Here is an 817-nt window from a genome sequence, read left to right as displayed (position 1 = left end):
TAGGTAGGTCCCTCTGGGGGGGGGGGGGTAGGTGTCAATCGTGTGCCCAGACCTCAGATCAGTTCTTCTAGGGGAGTAGATGCCCGCTGTGTGCCCAGTCTTGTGATCAGATCTTGCTGCCGGTAGATACCCAGATCACTGAGATCAGATCCTACAAGGGGCAGATGTCCAGTCCTGTGTTCAGATCCTGTAGGAGGGGGGTAAATGCCATATGTGTGCCCAGTATATTGAGATTAGACCCTGCAGAGGGTTTGATACCCAGTCCTCTGTGATCAGATCGCCCACTGTGTGCCCAGTCCGCTGTGATCTGATCCTGCAGATGTGCCCAGATCTTGTAGGGGGGTAAAGGCCAAATGTGTGCCCAGCTCCTGGAGGGGGCAGATGCCCAGTCCCCCGTGATCAGGTCTTGCAGGAGGCAGATGCCCAGTCCTCTGTGATCGGATCCTCTGGGGGGTAGATGTCCAGTCCTGTGCTCATGTGATCAGCGCTGCCAGGCTCGGTGCCCTCCCATCAGCCTGTGTTGTATCTCAGTGCCCAGCCCGGTCCCGGAAATCTCCGGTGCAGTCCGCTCCAGGCAGATGTAGCTTCCCAGGCTCCCCGCTCTATAGCCGGGCAGTGAGGAGCAGCGCAGCTCCGGGCTCAGCAGTGTGCAGTCAGCGCTCAGCAGGTGCAGATAACGGTGCGGGCGGCAGCAGCAGCAGCAGGACGCTGAGCACACAGGGTGGGCGGGGCTCCGGGATCCTCACTTTCTCAATGGAACCTCAAATGTATCAAAGCGGCCGGAGCGCAACATTCCAAACGGGGCGTGGCCCGAGTA

This window comes from Nanorana parkeri, unplaced genomic scaffold (assembly GCF_000935625.1).
Source record: "Nanorana parkeri isolate BGI_ZX_2015 unplaced genomic scaffold, ASM93562v1 scaffold465, whole genome shotgun sequence".
Taxonomy (NCBI): domain Eukaryota; kingdom Metazoa; phylum Chordata; class Amphibia; order Anura; family Dicroglossidae; genus Nanorana; species Nanorana parkeri.
This window is presented reverse-complemented; position numbering follows the sequence as displayed.